Source organism: Brachyistius frenatus, unplaced genomic scaffold, assembly GCF_029030835.1.
Source record: "Brachyistius frenatus isolate BFR_SWC_R1_liver_20210118 unplaced genomic scaffold, ASM2903083v1 Contig_93, whole genome shotgun sequence".
Lineage (NCBI taxonomy): Eukaryota > Metazoa > Chordata > Actinopteri > Embiotocidae > Brachyistius > Brachyistius frenatus.
The window spans coordinates 427501-443935 of NW_027210692.1; the positions used below are offsets into that span (position 1 = coordinate 427501).

Below are 16435 nucleotides of genomic sequence, written 5' to 3' on the forward strand. Positions count from 1 at the left end.
TTTTTTTCTGATTCTAAACCTCCAAATGCTGCGAACGGCAGTGAGAATGATGCAAATCCTTGACGAAGTCGTGCACATCATTATAACAACCTCCTGACAACAGTGTAACTGGGAAGAGTTCAAAAAAAAAAAATACAACAGAAAAACAACACAGTCCCACACAAGGAAATTCATCCCTGTACCAATTTATGCTGTCAACTTGTCTCACTGTTTGTCTGTCCTGATACTCTAAACCCGTGACTCTGTTCATCTTTATAATGATGCCAATTACAAAGGTGATACCGACGTCTACACACTCCACAGGAAATGTTTGCGAATGTCTCTGACAAACTCCCCCTTTTCTTTCTCCCTTTAGAGCAACTTTGAGTGTTATTGACAGAAAGGCAGAAAGACGCCTACTGGCATCTAAAGATAGCCAGAAAAAAGAAGAAGCTGCATGCTGCTTTGAAGTGCTAATTGATGCTATCATAGTTAGAATCAGAGAGAAGTCCTCGGCTGCCGCCAATTTGTTGTGGTTTATTTTCCAAGAGGAGTAATCTTGATGTAAGACTTTGATCTGTCTGAACCTGGGTCTTTCCGCTTTTTCGGCGCCGTGTTAGAACACAATTTCTCGCCCAGAGCTTATTAACCTTAGCCTTATTTACCTTACCCCTCATTATCAGACTTTATTAAAGCTTATAAACTACTTCCCTCCGCTGTGTTCAATGTAAAAAATCTCAGCATTCTAACCTGAAGGAACGAATGATGCTGAAGGCGCTCTCGTGCCTATGTGTGTGTGTGTGTGTGTGTGTGTGTGTGTGTGTGTGTGTGTGTGTGTGTGTGTGTGTGTGTGTGTGTGTGTGTGTGTGTGTGTGTGTGTGTGTGTGTGTGTGTGTGTGTTGCACTTTTATGTGTATATTTGTGTTCCTGCATCAATTACCCATCTGTGAGCAATTGGATTTTTGTGTGTGTGTGCAGGTGTGTGTGTGTGTGTGTGTGTGTGTAGTAGGTGAGTGTTCGCTTGTGTTCCCGCCTCAATTATCTACCTGATCAGAATTTGTGCCAGCACATGTCTGAGTATGTGTACACACTTGTGTGGGTGCATGAGTGCACGCATCAGAGGGTACGGGAATAGCCGCATAAATAAGTGTGGGCAGGCATTAGCATCTACGTGTGTGTGTGTGTGTGTGTGTGTGTGTGTGTGTGTGTGTGTGTGTGTGTGTGTGTGTGTGTGTGTGCGTGCGTGCGTGCGTGCGTGCGTGCGTGCGTGCGTGCGTGCGTGTGTGTGTGTGTTTGTGTGTGTGTGTGTTTGTGTGTGTGTGTGTGTGTGTGTTTGTGTGTCAGAGAGCAGCGCAGTTTGGAGCAGAGGGCCGGCCCTGTCTGAGACTGGCAGGCAGAGTTATTCACGGATCACGGCAGACATATGGGCAGACTGGGACTCACTGAAGACATGCCCTTACTGCTGGGACTGATACAATGAGATAAACAGATGTGGAGGAGGACACGGACAGACAGGCACACACACACACACACACACACACACACACACACACACACACACACACACACACACACACACACACACACACACACACACACACACACGTTTGACAGCCGCGCACCACGTTGTTTGACAATGCACGCGCAGAGACTTGTGAGAGGCACACGGACACTTCGGAGACCCACAAGCACATATTGCATTGCTCAAACTACAATATGAGCACAGAGCATCCACACACTTGCGCTCGTGCACCGACGCACTCGCAACACCGGAGACCAGTCTCACGCATGTGGACCAACACGCACACAAACAAACCCCTCGCAGACTGATAACTCGACAGGGAGCTCTTCATCAGAAGTGCCCTTATCGTCTACTGTTCCAGCCTAGTGGCTCACACTTCACACTCTCAGACTCTAACCCCTCACTAACAGCCCTATTTCTGCCCACTGCCCCTTGGCGCTCCCTGTAGGTGCAACCGATTCGCTTTCTTTCTCTAACACGCACACGCACACGCACACGCACACACACACACACACACACACACACCTCCCCCAACCCCTTCATCCCATCGCTTCATGATTCTTGTCTCGGTGCCAGCTCCGTTCAATGGTAAGAAAGGGGAGGGGCATGGGGGGGGCGCAGGGGGTGAAAGATGCAGCCAAAAGGAGGCAAAGGGAGCAGGAGGAGGCGCGCGAGGCTTGAGGGGGTTGGAGGTTTGTGGAGAGGGTTTCATTCAATATGCCAGCTGTCCTGAGAAAAATACACACAGCACTGACTGGTGGAACATTTTCTCCCTGAACAAGTGTCTCGTATTTCCTCGGTCTCAGTGTTACCTGTTGGCAGGCTTTACAGAAGATGCGCAGAGATCAGAAATGTACAAGTCTGCAGTTGACCTATTGGCACTGGGAAAGGACCGGTCATTTGTAAATGGCAGAACAGTGCAGGTAATGAGAGAATTACCTGCGGCAGATGAGCAGAACTGATGTTGTGCACTTTGCAGGATGAGAGATAAGCTAAAGACTGATGATGCCTGTTTGTAACGCTACCAGAGGTCACTGAATGAATTTAAAGTACCTGTTTTGGAGTTCAGTGCATCGACAAACTAATTTCCTTCAACTAATGCTCAAGTTGACCTGAGTGGATTGAATCTCACGCGAAGTTTAGGATCATAGTTTCAGCCGTTTAACTTTAACTGCAGCATCACTGCTAACTGAAAGTGCCCTTTGCAGCTGAGACATAATATACAAAAGGTCATTTCCTGGCCGGAAGCAATTAGTCTATTAAATAATTAGTAGGCCGATGAAAATGAATAATTGGAAAATTTCTATTCCTTCAGCTTCTGTTTATCATATTTTACATAATTTTGCGCTGAATCCTTAATATTGGGACCTTCAATCAGGCAAAAGAAGAATAATACATGATGAAAATAATTGTTCAGGTGTCAGTATCTTTTCTGAGAGCTTCGTTTAGCTGTACACAGGCTGGGTACAGTCGTCATGAAAAGTGATTAATGTGACCTTGAGTGAGAAGTTCTAAACTTGCATACTTTCTCACCTCCTCGCACTCTAACTTACTGTTGCAAACAGATGATTAATGACCTCATTAACCTCATATTGATATTGATATTGATATTGATATTGCCCTGGTCCTGTGCTGAACTCAACAATTTCAAAAGAAAAACACGAACAATCAACAACAAAGGAGGAAGAAAGTCAGTCACATCTTACAAAGTGTTGAGAGAAATAAAGTGATCGCCTACAGGTGTGTAGAACAAACGAGGTAGTTACTTTCGACTCTATCTACTCAACACTTTGCTAGAAAACCTGGAACAGTAATGCTCAGAGTTGCATGTTTTACATACTTATGCTTATCAAGTTCATAAAATTCAAACACCACAAAGTTGGACTTCAAAAAGAAACTTTCTAGTAACGCTATGCCAAAAAACAGCCAAACGAAACAACCAACAAATGCCTTTTTTTTTTCTTTTTTTTTTCATAAAGCAAAGCTTGGTTTGCCTATCAGAGCATTCAAGTTTCACCTTTACCAGATGCAAAGGGAAGAAGAAGATACATAATCCTCGCAGGGAGAGAGAAATAAAAAAAATTAAAAAAGGGTAAAAAGAGGAGAAGCAAGATGACCTGAAGAAGAGGAAAGAAGGAGAAAATGACAGAGCAGAGAACAGGTAGCGCATGCTGAGTAATTTGTCAATTCGTCTGTGGATTTTCTTTTAGTTTTAGATTCTTTCAGACCAAGAAGAAGAAATAAGAGAAAAGAAGAAGAAGAAGAAGAAGAAGAAGAAGAAGAAGAAGAAGAAGAAGAAGAAGAAGAAGAAGAAGAAAGAAGAAGAAGAAGAAGAAGAAGAAGAAGAAGAAGAAGAAGAAGAAGAAGAAGAAGAAGAAGAAGAAGAAGAAGAAGAAGAAGAAGAAGAAGAAGAAGAAGAAGAAAAGGAGGGAGTCTGTTTTGATGCGGAGTTCTGCACCTGGGGACCCGAGAAGGAATCCAGGTTTGGAAAGTCTGTTTGAGTGTGAGAGAAAGCCTGTGAGAGAAAACACTCCTCTGTGTTTATATGTGTGTGTGTGTGTGTGTGTGTGTGTGTGCGTGCGCGCGCGTGCATGCTTGTGTAACTCGTGCATTACCGTGTGTGTGTGTACGCGCGTGAGCGAATGTTTCTATTTTGGTATTTATCCGGTGTGTGCGAAAGGGAGCGAGAGAGAGAGAGAGATATAAAGTTTGTGTTGGAGATTGAGAAAGAGAAATTGAAAGACAGAGCGAAAGAGGTGGCGATAGACAGATACAGAGAAAAGGTGAGGAGCCACAGAGATAAACTGATGGAAATAGATGGCTTTCCAGAGAAAGTGATAGACCAGCGGTACACAGAGGAGAAGGAGGGGACCTTCGGGAGCCTCTAATTCAAGGACCAGCTAATGCACACATCCATGAAGACCTGGAGCTTCCTCTCCAACTACAAAGGAGTCTGCTCTGTTTTCCTCTGAGGATGCCCAGCAGCACTCCTAACACTGTGAGGTCTTTGTTTCTCTCGTTTCCTTCCCCCCCCCCACTCCTCTCTCCATCTCTCTCTCTCTCTTTCTCTCCCACTCTCTTTTTCCGCATCTGTACACCTCCTAATCCTTCCTCCTTTCTTCCGCCGAATTGGCGAGCGTGTCTCTTTTATTTATTCATTTGCTTCTCACCTCCTTTTTTTTTTTTTTTTTTTTCTTTTATCCTTTCTCTTTTTTTCTCACATTTATTCACCCCCCCCCCACACTTATCTTTCTCCCACTCTGCGTCGGTTTATCTGCGCCTTGCATTGTGTTACTGTTTGGATTTGGACTGTTTGCCGTGTAAAACATCTGGTTGCTTATTCAGTGTCAGCGTTAATGACTGTTTACTTTGCTGCAATGATTCATGTACACCGACTCACCGAGGTAAATTCCTGATGCGTAAGCCAAGGCGTTTGGCATTTAATAAAAGCTTTTAGTTGAAACAATTTACACTGTGGTCAGAAGTAATTAGACAAACCATTTGCAGGGGGATCTCTTGCTCCCTACGGGGGCAAAGCCCCTCATTTCCAGTTCAGGAAAATCAGTAGGTAAAGCACGCGACAATGTCAGAGCTCGTTGGCTATCGGCCTGCTTTGATTAGCTTCTAGAGATTACAGCTAATATTTTTTTGACGAGCGGATATCCGGGCAAGAATGGAGTTAAAAGACAATATCTACGACAATTATCCAGTTTACACTCAGTAAACTGTTTAAAACCACAACGACAAAGCTAATAAAAAGCTAAATTGTCATCAATGGGTTCCGAGATTGCATTTCGACAAGTGCATATTGCCTCTTTTGCTCTCCAGACGGACTGTTTACCTGCATGCGATCAATGTCAGCTCAAATGTGATGATGTCTGGTACCAAGTCTTGTCCCGCTTCCTTCAGATGCTTCATTCTTACATGCAGATACAAAAAGATGAAACTTGCAACGACCTTTTAGACAGTTTGGAGAATGTTCTTTCTGATCGTGACTGTCACCCCGTGTCACAAAGCGAGATCAAAAGGTTTGCCAAGTTTGGAGTGGACCGACTTGAGCAGCCATCGGGCCACATGGACACCTTTGGAATAAACTTGAATGGCAATTGAGAGCTGGATCTTAATTACTCAACGTCATTGCACAAACTTACCGGTGCTGTTGTGGCTGAATGGGAGCAAAACCCTGATATTGGATGATAAAACCCCCATCGCAGAAGAGATGATACTGTTGGAGCAGCCCGATAATGGTGGATAAGATGTTAAACTAATGACATCACCCTCGAACTCAGCTGTTGCTCTTGTTTTTTTGTTTTTTTTGCACACATGCCGTAGTTAGAATCGTGGTCACGGTAAACGTTGTACCGGCTGAGTTTGTGACGCTGTCGTTACATGATGACTTACATTAGCTAACATGAGGCACCAGCCTACAGCCTCATACAGCTGCAAGCGTGGCTTTTTGTCTGGTTCTCATATAGAGCATACATCTTTGAGGCAGAGTAACTCTGTGAGTATGGATGGCTAAAGTGGAAGCAAAATGAACTCTTGCAAACATACCTGCTGATTAGCCAGATTCAGATTACCAGACCCCCCCCTCCCCTCCCATTTTACCCCTGAGTTGGTTTGCTCTGTCTGATTTATTTGGACCTCATCGTTTCTCTCTACATCTCTAATTCCCCGTGTTTCTCTCTTTCTCGCCCTCTTGTCATCCTCCACCTCCCCTTCTTTCTGACAACCCTCTTTGCTTTTCTTGATAATCCGAAATCGCGTGAACGGAGATAGAGTTTTGTCATTCTCTCCCCTAGCCTCTCGGCTGTTTTTTTTTTTTTTTTTTATTCCCACCCCTCTCCCCCAGATCTAAAGCTTCCTCTGCCCTTCAATCTGACGGGACAGCTTAGGGCGAAAACTGCAAATGCACACACAAATACAAATTGGGCACTTGAAGGATGATTCTCTAAACGTACGCGCTGTACAGACGTATCAACATACACATAATGATTCCCCGAAAGAGTTCTATAGGGGGAAATGATGCCCAAATTCCTGCCTCATCCCAAACATTCCCGGCCAAGTCCGGCCCACGGCCCGCTCAATTCCTACCGGCATCGTCCAATCCTGCTCTCCTTTCACCGTCAGAGCATCACAAGAGCCAATCAGATTAGTCGTGGAGAGGAAATTGGAGAAGGTTTGGCAGCGACTCATCGAGCCTGCATTTCCCCCCTTTCATGTTCCCTCTTTCAGTTGCACTCTTCCTCACACACACAGACACACATATGTATACACAACACACACACACACACACATTCAGAGATATACACACATGCAGGGAGACAAGAAAGAGAGTTGCCCTGGGAGACAGAGGCCTGGGTGAAAGAAGGATGCTGGCAGTGAAAGGGCCTGACCCATCTTTTGGCAACGAGGAGCCTCTCAACCCCCTCCAATGGACTGAAAGGAACAGTTCAACAATGCAGGGCAAAGCATTCTGGGTGATCCCTGGACCCCTGCACGTGCCTTCATGGGGGAATAGGCCACGCATGTGTGCATGTGCTTATGTCGATGTGTGTATGTGTGAAAGAAGCGGGGGGAACTTAAGCCGTGGGATCCGCTCCTTCTTCTTCTTCTTCTTCTTCTTCGAAGACAAAGACAACCCTCCCCTCCTTAAAATTCTCCTCCCTCCAAATTAGGGCTTAAATCATTACCAGCAATTTATATGCAAACAGAGTCATAATCACAGTGAATTAAGGACTTCTCTCTGAAATGTCCTGTGGAAGATGATGAATGGCAACGACGGGCCGTAAGTTGCGGGAGTCAGAGGCAATGATTAGAAATCTTAACTGAATGCCGACAGCTCTACCCCCTGATAGTTTCTCTGGGAAGGAGACTTCACTGTGCCGCTGACACCTGTCTGGTCCGCTTAGCTCTTCCGCATGTAGGGAGTTGATTTGGGAATGGGGGGGGGTGGGCATCTCCCTTTTGCCCCCTCGCTTGCTCTCTTTCCATACAGTAAATACATTTTTTTTTCTCATTCTCTTTTCTAATTTCTATCTCTTCTCCCACCTTTAGCGGGTTGGACAGCCCTAATCAGTCAAAGCCTTAGAAACACTCTGAGCTTTGCCACTAAATCCATATGGGAGAACAGGGGCCATATGTAAATCTATATCAGAGGGAGCATATCTGCCGGCTCCGCGCTCCGTGCTCCGCCTGTTTCACGGATCGATACATCGTCTGTGTTTTATTAATAACTCTAAACGATGCTGTGCCCAGTCAGCCATTTATCAAACGCGCCTCACCTCTGTGCGCAAACCAGTCTCTTAACTATCATTTCTCCTCCCCCTCCTTTCCTCTAAGTGTGTTAATCAGCACTTCTTTACTAGATGAGGTTTTATTTTTTTTCTTAAAGGATCCAATCAAATGTTGTGCAAATTTGAGCCCATTTTCTTTCATTTCAGAAGAACCGTGCACAGAAATCAGAGACTGTCTACCAATCCATGTATCCACTGGTTCTCATTCCTTTTCATACAATATGAAAATCTATAAAGGCTTGTGCAGAAACTTGTGTAAACATAAAGTCTGCTATGTTATTGTTATGCTTTGGTGGAAAGACAGTAATCCCGAACATTTGCTCAAACAATTCAACACTATTGTAAAGTACTTAACATGAGTATTTCCACTTGATGCTACTTTATACTATACTTTCTGATCCTCTACAATTGAGAGCTATAGTGAGAGGTAACATTTTTCATTTTACAGAGAAAACATTTGACCTGAAGATATAACACACTGACAATTATAAACTATGAAACTTTATAAATTATGATACACATAGACTTGATTCTATTCATTTCCACACAAGATGAATGTCTGTGCAGAAACTTGTTTAATTAGAGTAAATGAGTCTGCATTAAAGTTACAATATTGTCCAGAAATTACGTACCATGCATTTTTTTCAAGCATTTACTGCAAGTGAGTTTATGAAGTTATATTTTTGAAGCAACTACAGACAACAATTCTGAATATCTCGGTCGCTGCTGTACAATTTTTGACCAGAATTTTTTTGAATTATATCTCTTGCAACTTTATGAAAACGCACCACTCGACCTCTGTACTACTCCTACGCATGAGTAATGCATCCGACGCTCATTTCATGAAAAGTAATTTGTGATCACTGTTGATATACAGATCAGAAATGGTGGCAGTGTCATGTCTCGCAAATAGTTGGAGCTCGCAAATTGAAGATACATTTGCATGGGGCTCTTTAGTGTTTGTTTTGATTATTGAAATGTGTTCAAACGAGTCGGAGGAAAATCATCTCGTCGTGTTGCAAATTGCAGCAAATTTGGTGAAGCAGGCCTGAAGTCTTGCTGCACCGCTGGTGCTGTGGTGCAATTTTCAACTCGATTCGTGCTCAGATTTGCATTAACATGATCTGCTAATGTAATAACTGCCAAAAAAAATGATTGCAGACTTGATGTCTACTGTGGATAACAACTCAAAAACATGTTAAAAATGTGTCTACGGTCCACAGGAATGAAAGAGAAGACTAACAGGAATTTTGAAAAAAAAAAAAAAAAAAAAAAAAGCAAAACAAATCTGTACAGCCTGGATTTAAAAATTGGGTAAAAATGTTTAGTCTACATGATTTGTGGATAACGAGCTTCATCTTGCGATACCACTGCGGTATGATCCTTTAAGGGCGTGAGGATTGTACTGCTGCAGGATACATCTGCGTGGATAACAGGCTGCTGGGGCCCTGACGTTGAGTTTTTGCGAATCCGTGGAAGCAGAACATGAGATGCCTCCGCTCCTGGAAAAAGTGTTTAGTGGGAATATTCAATTTGTCAGAGTGGAGGAGCGGAGCAAAGTGCATTTGAGAGAAGGGAGATGATGGCACGGTTTACCACCACCTGACGCCTACTTTGTGAGTCTAAGAAATGGAGGGAAAGGAGAGAGAAGGAGACACAGAGGGAAGAAGGAAGGGAGGAGAGGAAGCGACAAAATGGTGCGAGCCACAAACGGGAGGTGGATGTGAGGAAGGAAACATACGAACTGACAGAGAAGCAGAAACAGAGAGAGGAGAAGGGGAAAAGGGAGGGAAGAAGGTGTGAAAGGAGGAGGGAAAGACAAATTGAAAGAACAGGGTGAGAGGTTTTCTATCCCTCCTCTCCCAGCTCTAAGACTCTCATTAGCAGTATTGATTCATGGCTTTTCAGGTCTTTAGCAGTCAAATGCTCAACACACACACACACACACACACACACACACACACACACACACACACACACACACACACACACACACACACACACACACACACACTCTCTCTCTGCTGCACCGATGCACACACATTCAACTTTCTATCCACACACACACGTGTGGTATTATGTTGGGCCGGGCTATAAAGTAGCACGCGGTTAAGTCCGCCCTCAAATAACACTGAAATTTCAGCTCCATAAATAGCAGAGTATGCATTTTTAATTGCCCTCTGCACTTGCGCCCCACGAAAGCTACCTGTCAACGATGGCAAACCCGACTTAGCGCTTATTTTCTTTCGATAATTACAGGAAATGTAGTATAAAATATTTTGTTGCAGATATGCTGTTTGAGTCATCTGGTGTTTGCTTAAAAGTTGAGGGACAAAATAAGGTCAAAACAGGAAGTAGGTTTTCATAAATTGCGTATTTCCTTACATAATGACTTCAACTTAATTGATTTGTACTCGCATATTTTATGTAAGCATATATATAACATCTAAACTCTGCTGTACACACACACACACACACACACACGCGCGCGCACACACACACACACACACACACACACACACACACACACACACACACACACACACACACACACACACACACACACACACACACACACATACAAGAGCATGTGTTGGCAGCTACACTAAAACGTTATTGATGAATTAGCGGCCGGTGAATTCAAGCAGCACCGGTCGTTAACAGGAGCAACACCTCTTTAAACGCTTTTCTTCTTCTGCAACACACACACACACACACACACACACACAAATCCTCTAAACATCTCTCTCTATCTTCTTAAACAGTTCTTGATTGGACATTGTCGCTGACTCGACAATTTCTCCTCTGTGTGTGTGTGTGTGTGTGTGTGTGTGTGTGTGTGTGTGTGTGTGTGTGCCTGCATGTGTTGTAAAGGAATAGCTATTGTGTATTGATTTACTTTAGAGCAGCTAAAACAGCCTCTAACAAGACTCAAAGTAACAGAAAGCACAGTAAGACCACTAATGCCTTGTTAGCCAGCCTCCTTACCAATATGATGCATATACACACACACACACACACTTGTTTGGCACGCAAACACACGCACACACACACACACACACACACGTTTTGCAAAGGAAAGACTCACGCACGCCCTGCTCCGTCCACACACACATAGATTAACAGCGATGTAACACACAAACACAAACTGACTGAGACATCAAAAGCTCATCGTTTCTGTTTGACCAATTTTCATTAAAAACCTGATTTTTAAATTAAATGAATTTAAATTTTTACATTTAAATGGATTTGTGGCTACTTTAAAGCGAGGCTTTCTTCTGACAGGCACAGCTCGAGAAACATCTCATGTAAAAGACAGTGGAGAGAAAAACGGGAAGAAAACACTAATGAGCTGCTGATTATGCACCATCGTCAGTTAAAAAAACCCAAAAAAACAAGGTTAATGTTTGAGCTGCAAAAGGTATTTTTAAAATCCAATTTTTGTTTTTCATTACTTTTTTTTTTAAATGCAATTTTCTGCTAAAAAAAAATAAACAGTGAATATATTCTGGGATTTGGAAATAAACATAAAAATAAAAAATAATGAGCCCTTAGTCATCTAAACTTCACAGACAAGCAGACACAAACACACACAGACTCCCCAATGCCAGAGCATGCAAAGATAAACACACTGTAGATGCATGACATGTAGTTACAGTACACACACACACACACACACACACACACACACACACACACACACACACACACACACACACACACACACACACACACACACACACACACACACACTGACACTCCCTCCAGAGGGGTCCAGAGGTAGCTGACAGCTGTTCTGGATGTTGAGAGACAGAGGAGGGGGAAGTGTATGTATGTATGTGTGTGTTTGTTGGTTGGTTGGTTTGGTGAGGCTGTTTTTTTTTTTTTTTTTTTCTGAAGTGGTAGACGGTTCTGACTTGAAGGTCTGGAGGAAGACTAGAGCTGTGGCTCCCAGCGGAGCGATGCATGTGTTCCCTTTTTCTTCCCCCTGTTGTCTTCCCTTTGCTTCACTACCCTGTTTCCTCCTCCTTCCTCCCACTTTCTCCTCACACCTCCCTTCATGCATCTCGCTCCACATTGCTCCCCAAACCAACATGATGTGTTCTCCCGCGAGTGTTTTCATTGACTAATTGTCCTTCCCCTCTCCTGTAGTATGTGTTTGTTCGAGACGAGTGAGGTCTGACAGGATCAGGCTGGTTTGAACTTGGTAACCTTGCTGCACTGCAGACATGCTCCGCTGCATTCTAATATAATCACAGCTATAGAGTGAATGTTTGTGTTTGCGATATTGATTCAATACTTCAACAAATACATCAGTCTACCGGGGTCCTGATTCCTTCTAGCAAAAAAAAAAAAAAAAAAAAAAAAGTCCACATCAACTCTGATGCCAATGTATACCAGTGTGTCCATATTGCCATCACCACTAATGCCGTGGTTATTGTATACCATTTTCCATCATGCAAAGTTTGTTGAAATAGTGTTACATAATACAGAAAAGCCAGAAAAAGCAATAATGCAATCCTCACACCAGCCTTTGTTGAAAGTAATAAAACACTAACAAAATGAATTTGCCGCCATATGGACCATTCAGTGAATTTTTCACCCATACACAACTGACTGAAACCCAGCCATCAGGTCGGTTATGTTATATCTTAGGGGTCCATAATTTCTGTTTGCTGAGAAGAAGTCTGTAATCGTATAAGGAAAATAGTGATGCGTTCCAAATTGCAGTTAATTAATACCAAGAAAGTTTGTACAAATTTTCAAAAACAATTTGCTTTGAGCGAGAAGCCAACAGAGTTGTGTTTTTAAACCAACTTAATGAAGAAATGTTTTAATGAACCCTAAATATTCACTGACAATAATTTTAATTTGTTTACTTGGTGATATCCACACTTGCTCATAGCAACAAAAGCATGATTTAACTTTAAGTTTAGGAACAAAGTTAGAAAAAGACTGCAGTCTTGGATATACTTGAGAGAATTAAAAAAATGTGTTTGCACATGTGGAAAGATGTGAACGCTGGTCTCTATAAAACGTTCTTAAGCTTTGTCTTGTTAACTGGTGAAACTAAATTGTACATAAACATAATTTTTTATTATCGCCTCACATATTGCTCAAGCCTTTCATTCCAAGGTAAATAAAGGTTCATTTAAAAAGTGCACTATTGAGCGTGCACATCCGTCACATCAGTAACACCTACTTTTATGGTTTTATAGGTTAAGTTTGCTTGAAAGAACTGAAGTTAGAGACCTACAGAAATAAAAATAAAAATTTAAAAAAAAGTGTGTCCAAAGGGCAAACCTATGATTCCAATAATAAAACAACATAAATACACTTTAAATGATGAAGTGCTTTGGAGTAAAATCCTATTAATTGAACCTATTTGGTTTCCCATTGGTTTGTTAACGGGTGAACTACAGAGCCATAAAATGAAAGCACTATCCAGTCATCTTCGGTCGTCCTTCCACTCAGCATGAATGCAGTATAACACTCATCGCTGAGGTCACACAAAAAAATCCGGTGAATGTTAAATTACTACTGTGTTTGTGAATGCGGTTGAAAAGGCTAAATAAATGGAGAACCAGAGGGGTTTTAAAAAAAAAAAAAAAATTGTATATATATAATTGGAGATGAGTGTTAACACTTGAAACTGCCACACATTTCTTCTCAGATCAGTAAATTGAACATCCAGACATATACAACATCCCGATCCGCACCGCTGTCATTACTTCTCATGTAGCGAGACATCAGCTGCCCGCGTAACGCTGACATTAAACTGAAATATGCGGCTAATACACACATTTAAAACATGTTCTTCAACCAAACCAGACACAAAGACCCATTGGACATGACACGCTGTTTTAAACAAGCCAATTAGCCGTCGGAAAACGTCAAACTGGAAAGATGGAAGCGTTCTCCGGGACAGTGATGATTTAATAATACTCAGTGAGTGAGATAAAAAAAAAAAAGGACTTGCCTCTGTGATCTGTCTCTAATCCACATCTGATAGCAGCAGTAAATACCAGAGCTCACAAATGAGGTTGAGAGGATTCCTACGTCTCCAGCGACTCCTTTTTCATTCAACTCATCACTCTTGCAGTCGTTCTTTCTCTCTCTCTCTCTCCTCTCCCACATCTTTTGTCAATAAAATAGAGAGCTATTTAGTTACAGTGGCATGGGAACACAAAATTGACTTGGCGACACTTTTTAAGCATCTGCTGTGTGTATCCCTTCTCTGTCTCCCGTCTCACACCGTCTGCTTACTTTCCCGTGATGTGGGGAGCTGGCTGTACAATGAGCGGCAAAGTACGAGGTGTCGTTTTTCAGCGGATCTTTTTTTTTTCTCCCTCCCTTCTCCTCTCTGTTTGCTGTCCATTAAACCGAGAACTATTCAGTTACATTGATAAGGAAACTCTACACTGGCAGGGGGACACTTTTTTTTTTTTTTTGTTTCTTTCTGTCTGATGCATTTCTTAATGGCTATTTCGTACTTTTGTCACCTCTGCACGCAGAGCTCAGATAAAGTGCGCAGATGTTTGCCGTTGTCGACGTTGCGCCTTTCGGCGGCGCCGCTCGGCTCCCGAGAGAAATTGTTTTGGATTTATTGGACAATACAAGATATAGTTGGTAGCGAGCGGGTCAAGTCTTCGGAGGAAAACTTGGGGCTCGACTCGACTTCGGGCATAAAAATGATGACTGGGAGACTTGGCTTGTACTTGTCTGTTGCTGTGAGACATGAATGACTTCAGGCTGACGGAGTGAAACTTGAAGAAAAGTTGGGATGCAGGTTTATGTTTAACTGGTCAGGTTGCAGTTCACTATGTGGACATTTGCATCTGTTTTTTGTTTTTTTGTCGTTATCAATGCGGGTCGATATGAGGAGGTAGGAACGGTGGCATTTGTTGCGGACTGCCACGAGAGACGCAGTCTCTCATGTCCAGGAGGTGACAATGCTTTTGTCGAGTTGCGTTTTGTTTTGTAACCCCAACCACGTCTTTTAGCTACGTTTCATTTCCCCGTCAATCACGTGGCTGCACCGCATGCAGTAGTTTTCATTTTCGTCCACCACAGGAAAACGTGGAACTTTCACGCCTAGGCAGCGCAAAGTGTGTCTATTTCACGTTTTGCCGCGATACCGGGGTGCACGATGACAACTTGTTTGTGGTACCTCGTTAGGAATATGCATCCCTTTATCCTTTGACAAGACGAAGGCTTTTATGTGCTTCCTGTTTTTTTTTTTTTTTTTTTTACTCTTGAGGCCCTACAGTGAAAAACACTTTCAATATGTGAATAAACAACGATTTAATATGATGCATAATCTTAAATTAATATCAAAATACCACACAGCAGAGGAAGTTGTTCCGATCTGGCAATACTGCACACAAAAATCAGGGAGTGGGTTGAACTGTGACAAATACGAGCCTACCTACTGGTTTTACCATGCTCCCTGTGTGGGCACATGGAAACAACTCAAACACTATACAGTACATTTTCAGCGTTGCTAATGATGTCTCTAGAGATTTGGAATACAGCACTTATGTTTACGTAACAGGTTTTAAATTTAGACGAGAAAAAAACTGTTTTCTTTTTTTACTTTCATGAACCAACCTACTGAATCAATCAGAGACGCGGGAGATGTCCATCATTAGTTACATTTTGCAAAAGGAACACTTGACTCGTTCGTTCTCAAAAAGGAACTGAACCACCGAGTCTTGCTCTGAACGAGTTGAGTCTTGAGGTGACTCCAAAAGAAAGAGCTTCAGGGGAATTTTAACGCCGACTGAAATTGTTCTTTTTTTTTTCTATTTTTGTTAGTTGTACTTTGGCGATGTTACCAAATATCAAAAACATTAGTCTTTTAGTCTGAAATCCAGGCTCCAAAACTGATTTCACATGAACATTTTCTACCATTGCGGTCCGTTAATTCCAAGTGCTCATAAAATCCCATGATGACGATAAAAATCGACTAGATGCAGATGATAATGTTTTTGCCTCTAGTTTTAATAAACGTGTGATTGCGTAACGTTTTTGCGGAGGTAGTCCACTCCCTCCCTCTTCCTCGTGCCACCCTTTCCGCTTCCTATCCGTTGGAGTGAGCGCTAAATTGGCTTGGAGACATTTTCTCCCAATCCTGCCTTCTCTGTTGCCTATGCTGTCCGTTAAATAGAAGAAACCAGGCGCCTGTGCGGCACGTGCCATTTGCTTTACTGAATAGAATCAGCCACGGCCGCCTGCTCTCCTCTTGAAAAACACCCTCAAAGTAATAAAAAAAACACACAAAAAAAAAAAAAAACACCCAGATCCCAGGACAGGAAAGCAAAAAAAAAAAAAAAATTGTCCAAGCTTTGAAATTCCAAACATCAGGGTAGCACTTATATCTAATGCATTTCTATCACCAACTGCACTTTGATGTAACTTTTCCCTCTCCTCTCCTCCCCTCCCCGCCTGCCATCTATTAAACACATCTACAGAGGCAGCGGTAAGTTACCCTAAATGAGTTTTGAGACTTTTTTTTTTAAATTAGTTATTTTTTAAATCAAAGCATCTCCCACGTGAATCTTTTTTTTTTTTTTGTTGCTTTTTTTTCTAACCGCTCCAGATTGTGAGCTCAGCCGGTGCCGAGTCCAGCTACGCA

General features: G+C 42.6%; 1 protein-coding gene and 1 long non-coding RNA gene across 6 annotated transcripts in view; one reads left to right on the plus strand and one right to left on the minus strand.

The window, feature by feature from the left end:
• The window catches only part of efna2a (ephrin-A2a), a 74726-nt gene that overhangs the window by 34178 nt on the left and 24113 nt on the right, over nt 1–16435 (minus strand). The gene's annotated exons all lie outside the window — the stretch shown is intronic.
• LOC138627992 (uncharacterized) overlaps nt 1–16435 on the plus strand; it is a 49189-nt gene that overhangs the window by 31852 nt on the left and 902 nt on the right. The gene's annotated exons all lie outside the window — the stretch shown is intronic.